General features: G+C 43.9%; 1 non-coding gene across 1 annotated transcript; it reads right to left on the reverse strand.

Moving 5' to 3' along the window:
• Positions 1-22,252: 22,252 nt before the first annotated feature.
• Trnat-ugu (transfer RNA threonine (anticodon UGU)) lies at positions 22,253-22,324 on the reverse strand. Its single transcript has one exon. It is a non-coding gene; the product is annotated as a tRNA-Thr (tRNA).
• Positions 22,325-22,738: the final 414 nt, after the last annotated feature.

Consider the following 22,738-nt stretch of genomic DNA (forward strand, 5'->3'; position numbering starts at 1 on the left):
TCAATCTCTCCCGTCTCTCCCTCCCTCCCGTCTCTCCCTCCCTCCCTCCCTCCTCGCGTCACTTGAAATTCTGCGATAAAGTCAGAAAAATCAGATGCGACGACAAAATAGTGAGGAAAGTGATGGAGGAATGGAGGAAAGGGAGGAAGAAAGGGAGGAAGGGAAGGAAGACAGGAGGAAGGAAGGATGAAAATGAAGGAAGAAGGGAGGGAAGAAAGAAAGGGAGGGAAGGAAGGAAGGGAGGGAGGAAGGGAAAGAAAGGAGAAATAAAAACAGGGAAGGGATGGAGGAAAGTAGTAAAGGAGGAAAAGAGATAAGAAGGGAAGGAAAGAAAGGAAGAAATAAGGAGAAAAAGAAGGAAGGAAAAGAGGAAAGGAGGAAATGAAGGGACGAAAGGAAGGAAGGAGGGAGGAAAGGAAGGTGGAAAGCATTGATGATTATATACAAGAGAGGTGACACAACACTCAAGCGGGTTTCGAAGCACTGAATCACGACACAATTTAATCATGTCTCGTACCTGTTTTTTTTTTTTCTTTTTTCTTCCTCCTCTTCCTCACCTCCGTTATCTCACCTTTCGAAATGAAGCTCCGTGAACCGCTAAAGCTCGGAACACGAAGCACCGAAGCAAGAAACGAGGCGAACGAAACCTGTCTCAAAAATACTTCAGGGGAGACTCGGAGAGAAAAGGAAGACCGCAAAAGAAAAAGAAGAAAAGGAAGAAAATAATTAGTGAAAGAAAAAGAAGATGGAGCTAAAAGAGGAGGTGGAAAGGGAGAAGAGGCTAAGATTAGTGAGAGGTAATGAATTAATGTAAAGGAAAAGAAGAGAAGGAGGAGGAAGGAAAGGAGAGGAAAGTTTTAATAATAAGAAATGAAGGCAATGAGGAGAATTAGAAGAAGGGAGATATACTTAAAGGAAGAGAAGACAAAATGAAGCAGAGGAAGAGGGAGAAAGGACTAAAGAAAGGAAGAGAAAATGAGGAAAAGGAAGATGGGGAGGGGAATATGTATGGTGAAATGGAGAAAGAAAATGAGGAAGAGGAAGAAAAAGAGAACTGATATAAGGAAGAGAACAGAAAATGAAGAAAAGGTTCCAAAAATAAGTGCAACATGGTGACGGAAGAAAGTGAGGAAGAAAAGGGAAGAGAGGGATGAGGAGGAGCAGGCTTGGTGAAAGAGGAAGAAGACAGAATGAGGAAGAAAACTGAAACCGAACAAGAAGGAAGAACTTTGAGTGAGAGGAAGGGAAACAAAACGAGGAAGAAGACAGAATGAGGAAGAAAACTGAAACCGAACAAGAAGGAAGGAAGAACTTTGAGTGAGAGGAAGGGAAACAAAACGAAGTAAAAGAAATTAAAAAAGGGGGAAAAAAAAGGACATGTCGAGAAGTGCATTGACGTGCCCCTCCGCCTCGCCGCCCCGAAGCCGAGGTGTTTGTGTTGGCTCGTCAGTGTTCATACAATCAAAACTCAATTTATTTTCTTATTAGTATGGGTGCACGCGTGGCCCGGCTATTAATCAACCTATAAACACCTACCTGGAGGAAGAGGAGGAGGGAGGGAAGATGAGAGAAGGAGGGAAGATGAGGAGGAAGGTGATGATGGAAGGGGAGAAAGAGAGACGAGGGAAATGGGTGTATAGAAGAGAAAAGGAGGGAAGATGAGGGAAGGTGATGATGGAAGGGGAGAAAGAGAGACGAGGGAAATGGGTGTATAGAAGAGAAAAGGAGGGAAGATGAGGAGGAAGGTGATGATGGAAGGGGAGAAAGGGAAGGACGAGAAAAGAAGGGAAGAGAAGAAGGTTTTGATGGAAGGAAAAGAAGGGAGGGATGAAGGGAAGGAGGGGAAGGGAGAAAGGGGTAGACAAGAAGATAAAGGAAGAAAGTAGACAAAAGATGAAGAGACGATGATGAAAGGAGAAGAAAGAAGAGAAAGAGGGATGGAGTGAAGATGAGGAAATGAAGGAAGAAGCTAACAGAAAGGAAGAAGGAAGGACAGAGGAAGAGGGAGGAAAATGTGATACTGAGAGAGAGAGAGAGAATATATAATGAAAAATAAACACCACATTCCCTTCAAGATTTATAATAGTAAAAATGTCCAAAAATGAAGAATTATTGAACGCGTGAACGAAAACGAGAGAACTCAAGGATTTTTTTTCTTTTTTTGAGCAAACGAGAAATTAAAGGAGAAGGAGGAGGAGGAGGAGGAGGAGGAGGAAGATCATAATTCAGAGAGGAATGAGAAGAATAACTTACGAAAACAAAAACTAAAGAAAAAAACAATAAAGGAAGTGGAGGAAGAGGAAGAAGATAAAGAGGAGGAGGAGGAGACAAAAGGGAGAGATAACTTGGATGAACAGAGACTTAAGAAAGAAAAAGACAGACTAAAATCAAAGGAAGGGAAGAGTCAGAGGAGGAGGAGGAGGAGGAGGAGGAGGAGGAGGAGGAGGAGGAGGAAGGTGTATGCCCCCTGCGGAACACTAAACAAGGTAACCATCCCATTCCACTCCTCCACACCAGCCTGTCTCCACACCATCACTCAGGAGTAGGAGGAAGAGGAGGAGGAGGAGGAGGAGGAGGAGGAGGAAGACTGCCACACACCACCGCCAAAGAAACTATCACCACTTATTCCTCACTGCCTCCTCTCTCTCTCTCTCTCTCTCTCTCTCTCTCTCTCTCTCTCTCTCTCTCTCTCTCTCTCTCTCTCTCGTATCGCCATTCTTTCTTTTTTAATCTTTTTTCAGGAAACAAGAAAAAAACAGGAAAAAAGGGAAGATAAAAAAGAGGTGGAAAAATGAAGGGAATTATTTCTCCTCTGACAGAAGAACATCCTCCTCCTCTTCCTCCTCCTCCTCCTCCTTCTCCTCCTTCTCCTCCTCCTCCTCCTCCTCCTCGACGGGGTATCTGTCAGGCATTTTTCATTCTCACACTTTCCCGAAAACTGATCAGAATTCTAAATCAATTATCTCATCGAACGCGTGTCCCTGAGAGAGAGAGAGAGAGAGAGAGAGAGAGTTATGATAAATGAATGAATGATTGAAAAAGAGGAAAGAAGAAAAACACAAAAAAACGAAAATAAATCAAGACATGAAAAAATGGAATGAGAGAGAGAGAGATGTACAAAGCGATATAGGACATGATATATTGAAAGAGGGATGATGTATGGGCGTCTTGAGGTCCTAGTGCTCTCTCTCTCTCTCTCTCTCTCTCTCTCTCTCTCTCTCTCCGTCTTACAAATGTTATGATTGGTGTGGCGTGTTTGAACGAGGGGGAGAGGGAGGGGAGAGGGAGGGGGGACAGGTGAGTAGGCTTAAAGATACAGGTAGCCTTTATCCATGTGCTCTCTCTCTCTCTCTCTCTCTCTCTCTCTCTCTCTCTCTCTCTCTCTCTCTCTCTCGCTTCTTTTTTTCATTTTTCTTGATTATTTTCGTTATTTTTGTTTTCTTTTTCTTGCATTCATTTTTCACTCCATTTTTTTCATTTTTTATTTTATTTTTTATTCTTTCATTCTTAATTTCTCTCTTTCATTCTCTCTTTCTCTCTGTCTTTCTCTTTTCAGGTTTAATTGTTTACCTGTGTGTGTGTGCCCGCGCGTAATTAGATCGTTCGGTGTTTTTCGTAATATTAATCCTCTTAGGCGGCACGATTCTCTTCTCTATTTTAAGACCGAATGACCCCAGTTCGACTCTCCTCCGCATCCTCACGAACGAACGATCAACCGGATTATTGCGCCGCTCTGTTGGTTCTTTGTTTTGTGTTTTGTTTCGTTTTGTTTTGCTAGTTCGTCTTTTTTTTTTTTTTTTTTTTTTTTAGGGTTGAAGTTGATTGTTTTGGCTTTACTTTGCTCTTTCTCTTTCACTATTTTTCTCTATTGTTTTCTCTTTTTTTCCTTTTTTTTTTTCTTATACATTCTATTTACCTCATTTTCTTTCTTCGTGTTTTTTATTGATCGCTGTTTAATTACTTTCTTTCTTTTTCTTTTTCCCTTCTATGTTTATTTATTGCTGTGTTTCCTTATTTCCTTTCCTTCCTTTTTCTTTTCTTTTTTCCTCTTCTTTTTTTCTTCTTCTAATTCCTCTTCTTCTTCTTCTTCTTCTTCTTCTTCTTTTTTCTTCTTCTGTGTGTGATTACTCTCTCGTCCGTGTTTGTCTCTCGCGTTCGTCTTCCCTCTCCGTTAGTCGTTCAGGCGAAATGGAGTTTTGTAATTGGAGGCGAAATATTAAGCTGCTCCCACTCCCTCCACACACACACACACACACACACACACACACACACACACACACACACACACACCTGCCCTTTATTAACTCCATCTGTACCCTCGCGTATGGAATGGGCCACAGGTAATTGATCTGCACAGGTAACAAGACCAGCAGGTAAAACTTTGTGCGCCGATGTACCGTTGTTGCAGGTGGCGGGTCGTCCTCACGCAGGTAACATAGCCAACAGGTAAATGAGGAATAACAGGTATCGCGTCGTGTAAGTAAACTCTTCCACACGTGTAAATGACTACCAGGTAAATTGATCCACACAGGTAAGTTGATCCGCACAGGTGAGTGAGGTGGCCGGGAGATAAATTGAGCATCGCAGGTAAGGTGGCCAACACAGGTAAAGTGGCCACCAGGTAGAGCGGACGCCAGGTATAATGGCCTCCAGGTATCTCCAGCCGCGTGACTAATTGAGCAGACCTGCACGGGACCCACCTAGCGAACAGGTGTGCAAACGCGGGGGACGGAGCCAATCAACTTTAACCCTTAGCGGCGGAGTTGATAAGGGCTATTTTGGGACCGTCTTTGTCGCGTGGCTCGGCTCTGTGTCTCCGGGACGGTAAAGAGCAGCGGGTAATTGTAAGTGTCGGGCTTGTGTAACAAAGAACATGAATGCCAAATGGGCTGGAGTCTTTTGGGAGGCTGCGTGGGTCTTGTTTCAGTGCACAAGCCGACGCACTACCGCCAGCCAGCTCCACCAAGCCCTCACCAGCCCTCACTACCTACCTGTCCAGTCCCTCAGTCCTCCCTACCCTCACCTAGCTTCTATCATCTCCCCTGTTCTTCTCTACCCTTACCAGTCCTTATCCAGCTCCTCATACAGTCCCTCAGTCATCTCTACCCCCGCCATCCTTCTCCTTACCCCTCACCAATACATAATCAGCATCGGTACGGTTCCTCAATCCTTCCTGCGCTCACCAACATCTCACCAGCTCCTATCCACTCCAATCTTTCCAAATCCTCAACCCCACTTCACCAGGTTCTATCCCTTCCCTTCCATCCTTCGTATTCTTCTGCCTCTTTATCTATCCCTTTCCTAGCACTTAGTCGGCTCCTATTCTATTCTATTTTCCTTCTTTAATCTCAATCCCTCAACCCAGCCTTTTCAACTCCCATCAACTTTTCAATCTTACCTGTTTTAGCGTCCTTATCCTTTTGCCAGCACTTCATCAACTCCTATCCACTTCTATCCTATATCCAGCATCTCTCCACCTTCTATCCACTCCTTCAATTCTATTTATCCTTCGTCTCCTCATCTTAACTCTTACCAGCACCTCCACCTTCTATCCACTCCTTCAATCCTATCTATCCTTCGTCTCATCTAAACTCTTACCAGCATCTCCACCTTCTATCCACTCCTTCAATCCTATCTATTCTTCGTCTCATCTAAACTCTTACCAGCACCTCTCCTCCACCCCTCACCTTACCTGCCCTTCCATTCCCCCATCTCCCCTCTTCACCATCCCCTCACCACCCCATCACCATTACCTCACCATTACCCTTACCACCCCCTCTATAGTCGGTCCTCATCATCATCTCACCATCACTTCACTTCTCTACTCCTTCCTCCTCCTCCTCCTCCGCCTCTTCCTTTCCTTTCCTCCTTTACCTTTCTTTCATCCCTTCATTTCAGTTTCCTATTTCTTCCTTCATTTCCTTCCTTCCCTTCTGTTTCTCCTCCCTCCTCTTCCTTTCCTTGTATCTTTCGCTCCCAATCGTTTCTCCCTCTTTCCTCTCCCTTCCCTTCTTCTCCCATACCTCCTATTCTTTTCTTCCTCTTCCTTCCTCTTTCTCCTTTCTTCTTTCCTTACCTCCTGTTTTTTTTTCTTTTCTCCCTCTTTTCTTCCTCATCTTCTCCTCACCTTCACCCTATCCACACACTTCCACACTAACCCGTTACCTCTCACTTTCGCTCACCTTCCCTCACCTTCCCAGACAAGGACAACCTCACACTTCCCCTCATGTTCCTCTCCTCACCTTCTCCTTCCCTCACATTCACAGCACAAGACTCCCTCACTTCACCTCATGTTCCTCTCCTCACCTTTTCCCTCCCTCACATTCACAGCACAAGACTCCTTCACTTCACCTCATGTTCCTCTCCTCACCTTCTCCTTCCCTCACATTCACAGCACAAGACTCCCTCACTTCCCCTCATGTTCCTCACCTCACCTTCTCCTTCCCTCACATTCACAGCACAAGACTCCCTCACTTCCCCTCATGTTCCTCACCTCACCTCCTCCTTCCCTCACATTCACAGCACAAGACTCCCTCACTTCCCCTCATGTTCCTCTCCTCACCTTCCTTCCCTCACATTCACAGCACAAGACTCCTTCACTTTACCTCATGTTCCCTATCACCTTCCTTTCCTTCCCTCACTACAGCATAACACACCTTCACGCTTCTCCTCATATTCACTCTCATATTCCTTCATTTCTTTCCCTCACGTTCAGATCACAAACACCTTCATTCTTCATCTCATGTCCCCTCCATCACCTCCTCCCATTCCCAGCTAAGGTTCCCTCCATCACCTTCGTTTCCTTTCTCTCACCTGCCCTTCGATTCCCACACTCTCACCTTCGCATTCCACGCACCCTGACGATTCCTGGTATTCCACTTTCGTCCACTTGAACCTTCGTCTTTTTTTTTTTTTTTTTTTTTTTTTTTTTTCGTCTAGTTATAACGTTGTCGATAAATTATTAGCATTCTTGTACTGACTTTTTAACGCTAAAGCTTCAGTCTGTTTATCACTTCGTCCTTGGTTGATTTCTTATATTTCTTTTCATTTTACTGTTTCTATTTATTTATTTATTTCTATTTCTAGTATCGCTTGGGACCAGAATATATTGCCTTTTTTTTCCAGTATCGCGTAAAATCAGAAAATATTACGGTTATTGTTCTTTACGCTGTTCATCGGCTCAAAAAAGTGCTGTCTGGCTTTGTGTCTTTCTCGTAATACATCGGTCAGGCGGCTCAAAACGTCTTCAGAATATGGATGTGAACCGTCTCTTTCTTTTTAGAGTATCGATCATGTGTGTGTGTGTGTGTGTGTGTGTGTGTGTGTGTGTGTGTGTGTGTCTATATATCATAGTACCAATCAATACGTCCCTTCATTCATCTCTCACCGCTCACTCTGTACACACACACACACACACACACACACACACACACACACACACACACACGTACACACACAAACACAGACACACTACTCAGTTGCTCTCTTCGGCTTGCAATTATTAAAGTTACCCATTTTATTGATTCGTGAGCGCTCCGTTTTCTTAGCATTATTTTATCTTTTTATTCATTTTCAGAAGATAAATAAGGAAACGAAAGGAAGGAGATTGAAAGGGCAATGGGGTGTGTGTGCGTTTGTGTGTGTTTGTGTGTGTGTGTGTGTGTGTGTGTGTGTGTGTGCATCGTGACACAAGGGTTTTATAAGAGTATACACGTTTTGTATTTCTTTTTCGTTTTCTTATTTTCCTTCGAGTTTAATGTCAACCAAAGTCTGAAAAGTCAACCCAGTCTGACTACTCTCTCTCTCTCTCTCTCTCTCTCTCTCTCTCTCTCTCTCTCTCTCTCTCTCTCTCTCTCTCTCTCTCTCTCTCTCTCTCTCTCTCTCTCTCTCTCTCTCTCTCTCTCTCTCTCTCTCTCTCTCTCTCTCTCTCTCTCTCTCTCAAAGACTAGACAGGTGTGAGAGGTGAAGGAATGACAATTAAAAAGAGAGAGAGGTTAATTTTGACAGTGGAGGAAAGTGTCAGGCGGGAGGTGAAGAAGGCCATGCGAATCCCTCCCCCCCCTCAGCTCTCTCTCTCTCTCTCTCTCTCTCTCTCTCTCTCTCTCTCTCTCTCTCTCTCTCTCTCTCTCTCTCTCTCTTAAGCTTATATATTTCTTCCTTTATATTAAAAAGGATGAACTAAAACCGATATGCAGAAGGAAGAGGAGGAGGAGGAGGAGGAGGAGGAGGAGGAGGAGTTAGAAAATGCAAATTTTATCATCTCCCATTCTTCCTTTCTTTTTCTGCCATTCCTCCTCCTCCTCCTCCTCCTCCTCCTCCTCCTCCTCCTTGCCTGGGATTGCTGCAGTAGAGACAAGAAAAAGGAACGACAAGGAGTTGGAGGAGTTGCAAGAGGAGGAGGAGCAGGGAGGAGGAGGAGGAGGAGGAGGAGGAGGAGGAGGAGGGTCACTCTCTCACGTTCATAATTCACTCTTGTTGTAAATCACACTCAGTTTCCACCGACCTAATCACAAGTCTTCGAACCGGTCCAGTGCTCTCTCTCTCTCTCTCTCTCTCTCTCTCTCTCTCTCTCTCTCTCTCTCTCTCTCTCTCTCTCTCTCTCTCTCTCTCTCTCTCTCTCTCTCTCTCTCTCTCTCTCTCTCTCTCTCTCTCTCTCTCTCTCACACACGAAAAATCATAATAATAAATTCCACCAAAACCCAAAAAAGAAAAAAAAGTGACAAAGTTAAAAAAAAAAGAAAAAAAAAGAATATATATAAAATGGAAGGGATTCTGGCCAGACCTTGAAATTACTCTTTACGTTGAGTTTCGTTCGGGCGTTCCGCAGGGCTTCGTTCACTCAACCCTCGCCGTTCTTATTCCTCGTGACGTTCAGCTTCCTATAAACTTGGGATCGAAATCGGTACCACTGTTTTAAATCCTCCTCCTCCTCCTCCTCCTCCTCCTCCTCCTCCTCCTCCTTCTCTTCCTCCGTATAAGGTGTGAGGAGGTAGAGGAGGGGAGTGTTGAAGGGAGGACTGAGCAGGAGGAGGAGGAGGAGAAGGAGGAGGCGGAGGAAGAAAGGAGGAATAAGAGGATAGTGAGATGAGGGGAGAAGGGAAGGGGAAGGATGATGGGGAAAGGGAGGGGGAAGAGGGATGGGGAGGGAGTAAAGGAAGGGTAAGGGTGAAGGGAGGGGAAGAGAGGGGAAGGTTGGTATGCGTGGGAGGATGATGGAGAGGAGGGAAGGAAGGAAGAAGAGGGGGAGAAGGGAGAATTTCAGAGGAAGTGATGGAGAGGAAGAGAAAGATGAAGGGGGGAAAGGAAGTTAGGAATGGCAAGACGACTGATAGAAGTAGTAATAATAGAAGATGAAGAAGAAGAAGAAGAAGAAGGAGAAGAAGGAGAAGAAGAAGATAAAGAAGAAAAAAAAGAAGATAAAGAAAAATAATAATAATAATAAGAAGAAGATGAAGAAAAAGAAGAAGATAAAAAAGAAAATGAAGATGATGAAGAAGATGAAGAAGAAGAAGAAGAAGAAGAAGAAGAAGAAGAAGAAGAAGAAGAAGAAGAGGAAGAATTGGTGGACGTGTGGAAGATGCTGTCCCAAAAAATAAATGAAAGAAAATGAAAAAAATTAATGTGGAAAAAATAAATAAAAAATAATAATGAAGAACGAAAAAAAAGTGAAATGAAAATAATATAAGAAATAAAAAAAAAAAACGGAAAAGGCATAATCTGTGAAAGAAAAACTGTATATATATAACATTGTCTGAGAGGGGAACTACATTTTTTAACTTTGCATAATACTCTTCTATTTATACTCTGACCTTAACTTTTTTTTTCGTCTCTTATCGCACAGAATTTAAATCCTTGAAAGCGCGGTTGAAAAAAAAATATATAATACCTGCTTTTGGGGCGAAATTATGATATTAGCAAATGAGGAAAAGATCCCTATTGATGTCTCGGTTTATCTAAAGGAGGAGGAGGAGGAGGAAGAAGAAGAGGTGAGTCAGGTGTGGATAAAGTGGAGTGGAGGAGGAGGAGATTGTGGAGTGACTTCGTGTGCCAGTCTTTGTGTGTGTGTGTGTTGAGATCATATTGCACAGGTGGTTCGCCGTGAGAGACAGAGAGAGAGAGAGAGAGAGAGAGGGAGAGGGAGAGGGAGAGGGACTTACCTGTTACCTGCTGGCCGGTTCAGGTACTTGGGGCTGTTAGTAATGAACCATAATACAGGTGGACATAAGGTGCCGGGCCTCAATAACAGACTCGCGCCTTCCCTTAACTCTTCGCTCGTTCGCCAGGCTTCATCTCTCTCTCTCTCTCTCTCTCTCTCTCTCTCTCTCTCTCTCTCTCTCTCTACCTTCTGCTTCTCAGTCCATCCTTTCCCTTCCTTTATGTTTCTCCTATTCCTTCCCCTCCGTTATCATCAGTTTCTTCTTCCTCCTTCTCCCTTCATCTCTCTCTCTCCCTCTCTTCTCTCTGTCTCTCCTTACCTTCTGCTTCTCACTCCATTTTTTTCCTTTCTTTCTCTTTCTCCTATTCCTTCCCTTCCGTTGCCATCAGTTTCTTCTTCCTCCTTCTCTCTTCCCTACTTCATTCCTTCCCTTCTGTTTCCTTTTAGTTTCTTTACCTTTCTTTCATCTCTTCATTTCTGTTGCCTTTTTCTTCCTCCCATCCCTTTCCTCCCTTTCCTTCCTCTCTGTTTCTTCTTTCTTCCTCTCCCTTCCCTTTATCTTCCCTTCCTCATTGTTTCTCTCTCTTTCCTCTTCCTTCCATCTTCTTTCTTGCCTCATGTTTATTTTTCCTATTCCTTCATCTCTCTCCTTTCTTCTCTCCTTACTTGTTTTTTTTTCTTTTCTCTTCTCTCCCTCTTTTCTTCCTCATCTTCTCCCTCTCCCTCTTTACTGTTCTTTCTTCCCTTTTGTATCTTTCTCCATCTCCTTTTACATCTTTTTTTTTCTCCTTCCTCTCTTCTCTTCCTCGTCTCTTTCCTTCTATTTCTTCTTCCTCTCCCTCTTCCTTCTCATTTCTTGCCTACCTCTCATTCACCTCCATCTTCCTCTTCCTTCTTCATTTCTCGGCACCTTCTCCTTTTCCTCCTCTTCCTTCCTCTTCCTTTCTTCACATCCCATACCTCCTACTTCTTCCTCTTTCCTTCCCATATCTTACTATCCTCCTAATTCCTTGCCTCCTGCTTTTTCTTCCTCTCCCTTCTTCCTCTTCCTTCCATTCCACATATCAAGGCTTGCTCTCCTTCCCTCTCCTCTCCTATCTTTCATCTCCCTCTTCCTCTCCTAATCTTTATCTCCTTTCTTCTTATCTCCTGCTTTCTTCCTCTTCCTCTTCTTGAATCTCTCTTTCCACCTTTCTTTTTTCTCTCCCTTCTTTCCCATCCCTCTCTATCCTCTCCTTTTTCTCCCTTCTTTCTCGTCCATCTCTTTCTCCCCTTTCCCATTTTCCTCTCATTCGTTCCCCTTTTCATTCTTTCATCTTCTCCATCCCTTCCTCTCCCTCCCATCCTTCTCTCCCTCTTGCTTCCTCTCTCTTCTTCTCTCCCTGTCTCCCTACCTGACCTCTTCCCCATCCTCCTCCTCCTCCTCCTCCTTCCCTCTCTCTCCATCCTGCCAAATAATGAGGAACGAGATTGTGGTGAGGAACGCGTCTGCTCTCTCTCTCTCTCTCTCTCTCTCTCTCTCTCTCTCTCTCTCTCTCTCTCTCTCTCTCTCTCTCTCTCTCTCTCTCTCTCTCTCTCTCTCTCTCTCTCTCTCTCTCTCTCTCTCTCCCTACCTGAATCTTCCCTCTAAACTCTAATTATTAACCTCTACACGTCTCCTCCTCCACCACCACCACCACCGCCGCTGCCGCCGCCGCCGCCACTCCGCCGCCGCAGCGTGGGGGTGGCGGCGCGGCGGCCCTGTGGTGGGTTACGCCCCTCGCGCGGGAGATGTTTCTGATTAGAAGAACACGAGTTTTCACACCTTGGAACAAACATGGCGTCGGGACGGGGCTCCTTTTTCCCACAAACCTTCGCTCGTGTGTCAGAACCTTCGTCCCCGCCTTGCCCCAATCCCCGCCCCGCCCCGCCCCGCCATACCCCGTCCCCCTCAACACCTGGCTACACTTCGACTCCTTCTTCTCAGGTGTTTTGTCACAGGTAAGAATTGGGGTTTTAATCAACGTAAGGCGGCGTTTTGTGCACCTGTGAGAGAGGGAAGGGTAAGAAGGGGGAGGGAGGGGAGGGTAAGGGATGGGTAAGGGGGAGGGAAGATAAGGGAGAGTAAGAGGGGGAGAGGGAGGGTAGGTAAGGAGGCAGGTAAGGGAGGGTAAGGTGAGTGGGTAAGAGAAGGTAAGGGAGGATAAAGGGGTAAGGGAGAGTAAGAGGGGGAGGGGAGGTAAGGGAGGGTAAGGTGAATAGGTAAGAGAAGGTAAGGGAGGGTAAGAGGGGGAGGGAAGGGAAGGGAGGGAGGGTAGGTAAGGGAGGGTAATGGAGGAGGGAGGGAGGATATGTAAGGGAGTGTAAAGGGGGGAGTGAGGGTAAGTATAAGAGAGGGTAAAAGGGAGAGAGGGAGGATAAGTAGGGGATGGTACGGGGGAAAGGGAGAGAGGACAGGGAGGGAGGGTAAAGGGGAGGTTAGGGAGAGTAAAGGAGGGAGAGAGGGGCGATGAGGTTAGGGAGGGTATGTAAGGGAGGATAAGAGGGGGAGGGTAGGTAGTTAAGGGAGGGAAGGGAGGGTAGGTAAGGGAGGGTAAGGGGGAGGGAGGGAGGGGAGGTAAGGGGGAGTAAGTGGGGAGGGAGGGAGGGGAGGTAAGAGGGAAGGGAGGGGGGAGGGGAGGGGAGGGGGAATATATGTGCCCCAGGGGGAGGAGGATGCCCGCCCTGTGATGTATTTTACTCTCCTCAAGCAGTTCCCTCCATTCCTCACTTCTCTCTCTCTCTCTCTCTCTCTCTCTCTCTCTCTCTCTCTCTCTCTCTCTCTCTCTCTCTCTCTCTCTCCCTCATTTATTCTATTTCCTCCTCTTTTTATTGACTTAGCTATATTGTTGTTTTTTTTACCTCATTTCCATTTCCTTCTCTCCCTTCGTTCTTATCTCCATTACCTTTTTCCCCTTCTCTTATCTTCGTTTTTCATGCATGCTTCCTTCCATCCGTGCCTTCATGTCCCTTCCTCCCCTTCCCTTCCCTTCCTTTCCTTTCCCTTCCTTTCCCATGCCTTCTATACCATGCCATTATCTTCTCTTCCCTCCCCTTCCCTTCCCTTCCCTTCAAATCCCTTCTCTTCCCTTCAAATCCATTCCCTTCCCTTCCCTTCCCTTCCCTTCCTTCCTTCCTTCCTTCCTTCCTTCCTTCCTCTTCCCTCCCATCCCTTCTCTTCCCTTCAAATCCCTTCCCTTCCCTTTCCTTGGCTTCCCTTTACTTCCCTTCCCTTCCCTTCCCTTCCATTCCATTCCATTCCCTTCTATTTCATGTCATTGTCTTCTCTTCCCTCTCCTTCCCTTCCCTTCTCTTCCCTTCCCTTCCCTTCCCTTCCCTTCCCTTCCTTTCTCCTTCGTGTGTTTGCTCCTCGGATTGACTCTGCTTTTGATTGATCCACCTCCCACCAGGGGTCTGTAGGCCTTAGGAGGAGGAGCTGGAGGAGGAGGAGGAGGAGGAGGACTGATGGAGTGTGTGAAAAGTGGAGGAGTGAATGAGAGTAGTGAGAGTGATAGAGAGAGAAAGGTAATGAAGGAAAGAAAAAAAATAGAAAAAGAAAGAAAGGAAAAGGTAGATGGTGATATTAAGCTAGTGATGATGATGGTGATAGTGGTGGTGGTGGTGATGATGGTGTTTAAAAAGGTGATGTTAATGATGATAGTAGTGGTGGTGATGGTGATGAAAGTAATGGTATGATGATGGTGGTGGGGGTGATGAAAGAAGTGGTGATGATGGTGGTGGTGATGATGATGGTGTTTGAGGAGGTGGTAGAATGTTAGTGTTTGTGGTGATGATGATGATGAAGGTAAAAATAAAGTAATGGAATGGTGATGATGGTGGTGGTGGTGGTGAAGAGGTGATGATGGTGGTGGTGGTGGTGGTGATGATGGTGTTTGAGGAGGTGGTAGAATGTTAGTGTTTGTGGTGATGATGGTGATGAAGCTAAGAAGAAAGTAATGGAATGGTGATGATGGTGATGATGGTGGTGGTGGCGGTGGTGAAGAGGTGGTGGACGGCTTGGTTGATTGGCTAATTGCACGGTTAATGACACGGTGAATTTAAGGTTAATAGGTTGACTGATCTGCCGGATGTCACGTGGAGAGAGAGAGAGAGAGAGAGAAAGGAAGGATGCAAAGCTATGACAGATGGCAACTTACAATGGTGGGAGAGAGAGAAAAAAAGGACAAAAAAGGAAAGAAGAATATCGGAAGAAAGGGTGGAATGAGAGAGAGAGAGAGAGAGAGAGAGAGAGAGACTACCTAACCTACCTACCTAACCCTCTGTCTTTACCCCCCATTCCTCTACCTCCTTTCCTCCTTCCTTCCCTCCCTCCCTCCCTCTCTCCCTCCCTCCCTCCCTCCCGGCGGGGCGGCGAGGGAGAAGGCGGGAGGTCGGGAGGCAAGGATGATAAGACTTGCAGATGAGAGGAAGAAGTGTGAAGTCCTGTGGAGGTAAATCTCCCTCCTCCTCCTCCTCCTCCTCCTCCTCCTCCTCCTCCTCCTCTTCCTCCACCTGCCCCGGCATTCCTTCAGAGCGAGCTGATAGGGTGTGTAAGGAGAGAGAGAGAGAGAGAGAGAGAGAGAGAGAGAGAGAGAGAGAGAGAGAGAGAGAGAGAGAGAGAGAGAGGACAGGTGTGGTTGGATTTTAATTACATGGTGTTGGAGATGGTGATGCTGTTGTTTGTTGTTGTTGTTGTTGTTGTTGTTGTTGTTGTTGATGGTGGTGGTGGTGGTGATGAAGGTGGTGGTGGTGGTGGTGGTGGGTCATTTGTTATTCATAATGCTGATCATTTTCTTCCTTATTTGTTTAAACGCTCTCTCTCTCTCTCTCTCTCTCTCTCTCTCTCTCTCTCTCTCTCTCTCTCTCTCTCTCTCTCTCTCTCTCTCCTTTTTACATTCACTATTACATCATTTATTATCTTGCTTCCTTCTTTTTTTCTTTTTCTTCTTCTTTTTTCTTTTACTTTTGATTCTTTTGTTCTTCTACTTCTTCTTTTCTTCTTCTTCATCATCTCCTTCCAAAAACTGTAAGATAAAGACCGATAATTTTCCTTAGTTTTCCTTTACTATTTCCTTGATTGTTATTGTGAGTTTTATCGTTTTTTTATGGCTTTCTTTTTTTCTTTTCTTACCTTTAATAGTTCCGTCTATCTCTTAGTTTTCTTCTTTTTACTTACCTGCTTTTCTTTCCCTTCGGTCATTCTATTTTTTTTTCTGTTTGTTTTTTATCCATGACCCGTTTCGCTTTTTCTTTACTATTGTCTGGTTTTCTATTATAGTAACACACCCACTCACCCACACACACACACACACACACACACACACACACACACACACACACACACACACAGGTGCACGCGGCCCAGGTGTCACTAGGTATTGACAAGGAACGAGGAACAAAACCAATATTGGCAGAGAGTTGAGTGATCAGTGCGTGAGAGGACTGCTGGAGGAGGAGGAGGAGAAGGAGGGGTGGGGAGGAGGAGGAGGATAATTGTGATAAGGGAAATAAATCCATATCCCAGAATGTCCACACTCCCTCACACACACACACGCACACACACACACACACACACACACACACACACACACACAGCATGCATCACCGCCCTGTCGAATCGTACACATCAATAACCTCCTGTGCGTGTGTGTGTGTGTGTGTGTGTGTGTGTGTGTGTGTGTGTGTGTGTGTGTCGACGTGATGAAATTAATTACCATCGATACACTTTATTATTCCTTCTCCTCAGGTGTGTACAGGTGTGTGTGTGTGTGTGTGTGTGTGTGTGTGTGTGTGTGTGTGTGTGTGTGTGTGTGTGTGTGTGTGTGTGATAGAGGCACAAACAACCCCATTAGCCCGCCAGGTAATTAGTTTTCCCACCTGTCCGCATCACAACACAGGTATTCATCTCGCTCTGGGTGAGAGAGAGAGAGAGAGAGAGAGAGAGAGAGAGATTGAATAAGTGAAGAAAGAAATATAGGTGAATAGAATAGCTGAAAAGATAAGTAATAAAAATAGCGAAGGAAAATGAGAGAAATGAGAGAGAGAGAGAGAGAGAGTCATATAAACAATAGAGTCGAGATCAGTTACACACACTTTATGGTATTTAAATTAACGCTCTCTCTCTCTCTCTCTCTCTCTCTCTCTCTCTCTCTCTCTCTCTCTCTCGCTCACTCGCTTTCTTGTTGCAGCCACCTCAATTCTCTTTACTCCGTCTTAGGGGGATCCAACTCTCCTCCACTCGGCATTCAATCCTTTTAATGGCTTCCCGTCGTCTATAACTTAGGATCGGAATGTTTTGCGAAGTAATAGACGAGTTGGTTTTATCGCCTCGCCCGCCGCTTCTTCTTATCTCTGTCTTATCATTGCCCCTTCGCCCGTTTGCATTAATTATAAGGGATTGGAACCTACGTATGTGTGTAGTCTCTCTCTCTCTCTCTCTCTCTCTCTCTCTCTCTCTCTCTCTCTCTCTCTCTCTCTCTCTCTCTCTCTCTCTCTCTCGAAAATACCCCAAAATATACAAGAAATTGAAGCAAAATGAACTAAAAAAGGAAGAAAAGGAAAGGAAAAGTATAAACAGGCTGGTTAATATTTTTTCTTTTCTTCTTTTTTATCGTGCATTATTTTCCCTCCCTTTCTTTTCCTTTCTCTCCATTTCTTCTCCCTTCCCTCACCTCAAAGAAGGAAAGTGAAAATATAAAAAAATGCATTAATAATTTTTCTTCTCTTTTCTTCTTCTTTGATGTGCATTATTTTCTCTGCGTTTCTCTTCCTTTCTCTCTCTTTCTCTCCCTTTCTTCTCCCTTCCTCCGCCAAAAAAAAGGAAAGTAAAAATATATATATAAAAACCTGGCTAATATTTTTCTTCACTTTTCTTATTCTTTATTGTGCATTATTTTCCCTCTCTTTCTCTTCCTTTCTCTCCCTTTCTCTCCCTCTCTTCCCCCTTCCTTTGCTACCCCCCCCCCCTCAAAAAAAAAGTAAAAATATATAAAAAAAACCTGGGTAATAATTTTTCTTCATTTTTCTTCTTCTTTGATGTGCCTTATTTTCTCTACATTTCTCCTCCTTTCTCTCCCTTTCTCTCCCTTTCTTCTCCCTTCCTCAGACCCCCAAAAAGGAAAGTAAAAATATATATAAAAAACTTGGCTAATACTTTTTCTTAATTTTCTTTTCTTATGTATTGTGCATTAATTTACCTCTCTTTCTCCTCCTTTTTCTCCCTTTCTCCCTTTCTCTCCCTTTCCTCTCCTTGTCTCCGCCCCCAAAAATGAAAAGCAGAAATATATAAAAAACAAGTTAATATTATTTTTCTTCTTTATTGTGCATTATTTTCCCTCCCTTTCTCTCCCTTTCTTCTCCCTTTCTTCTCCCTTTCTCTCCTTGTCTCCCCCCAAAAAAAATGAAAAGCAGAAATATATAAAAAACTAGTTAATATTTTTTTCTTCTTTATTGTCCATTATTTTTCCTCCCTTTCTCTTCCTTTCTCTCCCTTTCTTCTCCTTTTCTTCTCCCTTTCTCTCCTTGTCTTCTCCTCCAAAAAATGAAAAGCAAAAATATATAAAAAAACAGTTAATATTTGTTTTCTTTATTTATTATTTTCCCTCCGTTTCTCTTCCTTTCTCTCCCTTTCCTCTCCTTGTCTCCTCCCCAAAAAATTAAAAGCAAAAATATATAAAAAAAACTAGTTAATATTTTTCTTTTCTTCTTCTTTATCATGCATTATTTTCCCTCCCTTTCTCTTTATTTATCTCCCTTTTCTCTCCGTTTCCTCTCCCTTCCTCCGCTCCAGAAATAGAAAGTAAAAATATAAAAAAGTAAAAACAAAAACAAAAAAATGCATAATAATTTTTCTTCACTTTTCTTCTTCTTTATCGTGCATTATTTTCCCTCCGCCTCTCTTCCTTTCTCTCCCTTTTCTCTCCCTTCCTCCGCCCCTCCCAATTAGTCTCCTCTCCCCTCCTCCTCTCCCCGCCGCGGCCGTTCATCTCCCACACAGCTCCTCAGAGGAAGGGAGGGAAAGGTCCTGTTATTTCAAGCCTCATAACTTCCTCCTCCTCCTCCTCCTCCTCCTCCTCCTCCTCCTCCTCCTCCTCTTTCTTCGTGTCCTTGTATGCGTCCCCTCTTCCTCCTTTTGTCTTTTTTTTCTGTTTTGTTTTTCATGGTTTGTGATTGCGTTTTTTTTTCCGATTTCGTCATTCTCGTAGTCGTCATCTTCCTCCTGTCCCTCCTCCTCCTCCTCCTTCGTGCACTCTATTTTGCATTTTATTCATTTTTTTTACCTTATTCCTTTCTTTTTGTTTTGTTTTGGAATTTCGTCATTCTCGTAGTTGTTGTTATCTTTCTCCTCCTCCTCCTCCTCCTCTTTCCTCTTCTCCTTGCATGCACCCTTCGTCCTTTTTTTTATATTTTTCAGTTTTGTTTTTTCTCTTTTTGTTTCAGTGTCGTCCGCCATCTGCATAGTCGTTGTCATTCTCCTTTTCCTCCTCGTCGTCCTTGTCCTCCTTCTCCTCCGTTTCCTTTTCCTTTCATTTTCTTCTTTTTTTTTTTAATCTCGCCGTCCTCGTTGTTATTGTGTTCCTCCTCTCCCTTCTCTTCTTCGCCTTTGTCCTCCTGTTCCTCCTCCTCCTCCTCCTCTTCCTCGTTGTCTTCATTTTTTCCTCCTTTTTCTCTTTTCATTTTTTCTCCTTTTCCTCATTTTTTCCTATTTTTTTATCCTTATCCTGCTTCTTGTCATATTTTCCTCTTCCTCATCCTCATTCTTTTCTCGTTTTCATTTTCATGCTTCTTATCCTTTATTTTTTTCCTCTTCCTCCTCCTCATCCTCCTCATTCTTTTCTCGTTTTCATCTTCTTATCCTTTATTTTTTTCCTCTTCCTCCTCATCCTCATCCTCATTCTTTTCTCGTTTTCATCTTCTTATCCTTTGTTTTTTTCCTCTTCCTCATCCTCATCCTTTTCTCGTTTTCATCTTCTTATCCTTTATTTTTTTCCTCTTCCTCCTCCACCTCCTCCTCATCCTTTTCTCGTTTTCATCTTCTTATCCTTTATTTTTTTCCTCTTCCTCATCCCCCTCATCCTTTTCTCGTTTTCATCTTATCCTTTATTGTTTCCTCCTCCTCCTCCTCCTCCTCCTCATTCTTTTCTCATTTTCATGCTTCTTATCCTTTATTTTTTCCTCTTCCTCATCCGCCTTGTTCTCATTTTATCCCATGTCCTCATCTTCTTCTAGTCCTCTTTCATTCTTTATGGGACTCTTGTTTTCATATATGACACGACTTTCTACTCAAGCCCATCCTTATTCCGTCTAACTTCCTTATGCAAGAGTTAACCTTTTCCTTCATTCCTTCATCCTTTTCCCCGGTAAACTCTATAACAGCCTTCCTTTTTGTATTTCTTCCTGCCTGTGACTTTAACACTTTCCTCTCTCGTGTCTCAATCAGTTTTCCCTCTTATCACATTTCCACTTCTTCTCTCTCTCTCTCTCTCTCTCTCTCTCTCTCTCTCTCTCTCTCTCTCTCTCTCTCTCTCTCTCTCTCTCTCTCTCTCTCTCTCTCTCTCTCTCTCTCTCTCTCTCTCTCTCTCTCTCTCTCTCTCTCTCTCTCTCGCCCCCCTTCCGCCCTCCTTCTCTTCCTCCCTCCCTCCTTTCTTTTCCTTTAGACGTGAGTATAAAGTCTCTAACTCATATTGATAAGTGATTTATACTTTTTATTCCGTTATTTGTTGTTTTTGCGGGTGTCGTGTTTTTACGGATCTCATTCTGTTGTTATTTTTTCGGTTTTTATTCCGTTTTCAGTTTTGGGTCTTATTCCTTTTTCATTTTTGCTGATCATTCCGTTTTCGTTTTAACATGTCTGTATTCTCTTTTACGGGTCTTTAGATTCTCTTTGGTGGACTAATATTTTCAGATCTCTTCATTATATTGTTTTGACTTTCGCCTCTCCCACCATCGCAAAGTCATAATCAGGTCAGTTACTACTACTACTACTACTACTACTACTACTACTACTACTACTACTACTACTACCACCTCTACACGGGGGGCGCAAATAGCACCTCCCAATATACAATTAAACCCTTCCCACCGACGATTAATTTACTTCCCTCCCGACACCCGTAAACATGAACCCTTTTACCTCCTCCTCTTCCTCCTCCTCCTCCTCCTCTTCCTCCTCCTCTTTTGTTCTAATCTCCCACCTTTCTCTTTATGCCACTTCCCTTTCCCCTTTAAATTTTCCCCTCACCTTCCCCTCTCTTCTGCTTCATATTCGCTTTCCTTTTCCTTTCTCTTCCCCTCTGTTTCTCTTCCTTGTTAATTCTCTTCTGTCCTTCTCTTTCCCTCCTATATCGTTTTCTTTCTTTCTTTCTTTCTCGTCTCCCTCTTTCCATTTTCTGTTTCCTCTCCTTCCCTCTTTTCCTTCATTTCCTCTTTTCTTCTTTTCCCCTTCTTCTGTGTCCTAATTCATTTTCCTTCTCTCCCATTCCTTCCCTTCCTAATTACTCTTTCCTTTCCCTTTCTACTGTTTATTTATTTATTTATTTCCCTTTCTCTCCATTTCCATTTGTTTCGTCTTTTTCCCTCTCACTTCCCTTCTGCTTCTTCTCTTTTTCTCTCTTCTCCCAATTCATTTCTCATCCCCTTTCCACCTCCTTCATCTCTTTCCCTCCTGTTTCCCTTCTTTTCCTTCCCTCTTTCGTCTCCTTATTTATTTTCTCCCCCATTTCTACCTCTTTCCTCTCTTTCCTTCCCTTTTGCTTCTCTCTCTCTCTCTCTCTCTCTCTCTCTCTCTCTCTCTCTCTCTCTCTCTCTCTCTCTCTCTCTCTCTCTCTCTCTCTCTCTCTCTCTCTCTCTCTCTCTCTCTCTCTCTCTCTCTCTCTCTCTCTCTCTCTCTCTCTCTCGTTCCTTTTTCCTCTCTTTCTCTCCTTTGCTTCTCTCCTCTCTCTCTCTCTCTCTCTCTCTCTCTCTCTCTCTCTCTCTCTCTCTCTCTCTCTCTCTCTCTCTCTCTCTCTCTCTCTCTCTCTCTCTCTCTCTCTCTCTCTCTCTCTCCTTCCCTTTCTCTCCCACCCATATGCCTTTCCTTCCTCCCCTCTCTCCCCTCATTCATCCTGTCTCCACTTAGCTTTCTCCCCCTCCTCTCCTCTCCCATTCTCCTCTCCCTCTTCCTATCATCACTCACCTCCCCCCCTCCTCCGCCTCCTCCCCTCTTACCCCCCCCCCCCAAAAAAAAAAAAAAACACCTTATACTCAATCTCCATTAGGCCCAATATCGAATGCTTTACGATTTATGTAGGGGTTTTTTTTTTTTTTTTTTTATATTACACACTTTCATCTTTTTTTTTTTCTTTTGAGGTGAGTTGAAAGGGAAATCCCGGAGGTAGTTTATCTGTTTCTATTATTACCTGTGTGGGTCCCGGCAGGTGAGGGCTTGATTGGAGTTAATTAGCCGCACTCACCTGTATGGAGGAGGAGGAGGAGGAGGAGGAGGAGGAGGGAGATGAATGGTTGGTATACAGGGAAGGAGGGAGGAAAAGATTGAGGACAGACACGTTTTGGGAAAGAAAGGAATTAAGAGAAAAAATGAGAAGACGGGGAATAAAATGAAGAGGAAGAAGAGAAAGAAAAGAAGGAACGAAAACAACAAACAAGAACAAGGAGAGCAGGGACTTGTAAACACCCAACACAGTAATGTAACGTGCTCATAAAAAAAATAAGAAAAAATAAGCTTAAAATACACTTATTGACCGAAGTAAATTGAAAAAAAGAATATATAAATAAACAAACTTAGAATACTTAAAAAAATACCTTGAAGCATACTATAATACTTAGAATATATCTGTTGTAAAATTTAAGTAAAGCTGGGGGCATACACTACAATACACTATAGCTGCGCGTGGTCTCAGTGCTCATCTCCGTAGCATTAGTCCCTGAACCTGTTGTGGTGTGCTGAATAAACCTTGAGGGAAAATTTAATTAGAGTCAACATTGACCCCATTAAAACCTGTATTACTACCCGCCTGCTGCACCGGAGGGAGGTCGAGGTAGGCTTAGGAGTGGAGTAAAAGTTTCAGGGAATCAGTTATATGCCCCCTGTGAGAATCGAACTCACGACCCCTGGTTTACAAGACCAGTGCTCTGCCGCTGAGCTAAGGAGGCGCGGAGCTAAAGAGGAATGGAGGGGAGGAGGAGGAGGAGGAAATTAAAAAGAATAGCGTTTGATAAGGGAAGAGGAATAGCATTTACAGAGGAGATAGTAGAGAACCAAGAGGAATAGCAGGAAAGAAGAAGGAGCAGAAGGAAATTAAGAGGAAATGAAAAAGAATAGCGTTTGATAAGGGAAGAGGAATAGCATTTAAAGAGGAGCTAGTAGAGAACCAAGAGGAATAGCAGGAAAGAAGGAGCAGAAGGAAATTAAGAGGAAAGACCTGCGAATGAGGGAGGAGGAGGAGGAGAGAATTAAGAGGATTATTGTATGATAGAGGAAGAGGATCGAAGAAGAGAAGGAGGAGGTGGAGAAGAAAATCAAAAGGAAAACATTTGCTTAAGAAAAGAAAAAGAAACAACAAGAAG

This window comes from Eriocheir sinensis, chromosome 59 (genome assembly GCF_024679095.1).
Source record: "Eriocheir sinensis breed Jianghai 21 chromosome 59, ASM2467909v1, whole genome shotgun sequence".
Lineage (NCBI taxonomy): Eukaryota > Metazoa > Arthropoda > Malacostraca > Decapoda > Varunidae > Eriocheir > Eriocheir sinensis.